Source organism: Etheostoma cragini, chromosome 14 (genome assembly GCF_013103735.1).
Source record: "Etheostoma cragini isolate CJK2018 chromosome 14, CSU_Ecrag_1.0, whole genome shotgun sequence".
Classification (NCBI taxonomy): Eukaryota; Metazoa; Chordata; class Actinopteri; order Perciformes; family Percidae; genus Etheostoma; species Etheostoma cragini.
This window is the reverse complement of record NC_048420.1, coordinates 24454919-24455331: the sequence shown is the minus strand read 5'-3', so window position 1 is coordinate 24455331 and position 413 is coordinate 24454919.

Here is a 413-nt window from a genome sequence, read left to right as displayed (position 1 = left end):
AGTAGTTCGCACATAACATGCTAATCGGAGACTCCTGTAACGTCTGAAGTAGCCTCCGAGATGCTAACGATGCTTAAGGAAGTTGGTTCACTGCTAGCTTAGCTGCAAGTTAGCACCAAACACAACAGAGGCTGTCCGTTCAATTGTGTGTAGAGCTAACGTTAGCAATCAAACAATGATAGATAGCTACGACGTTTCTGAAATGACTTACATATTCTGTTATTGTTCGTAATGAGAAGTTTATTTTATGGATTTCACCACAGTAAACAGTTTAAATCTGAGCATGCGCAACTAACACTTTTTTAAATAGTCAAAATGTAGTGAAGAATGTGGACATACAGCAGGAAACATCAGTTTATTCTCTTAAGTTATCCCAGCAATACTATGTGAATAAGTAAGTATACCCCCCCCCC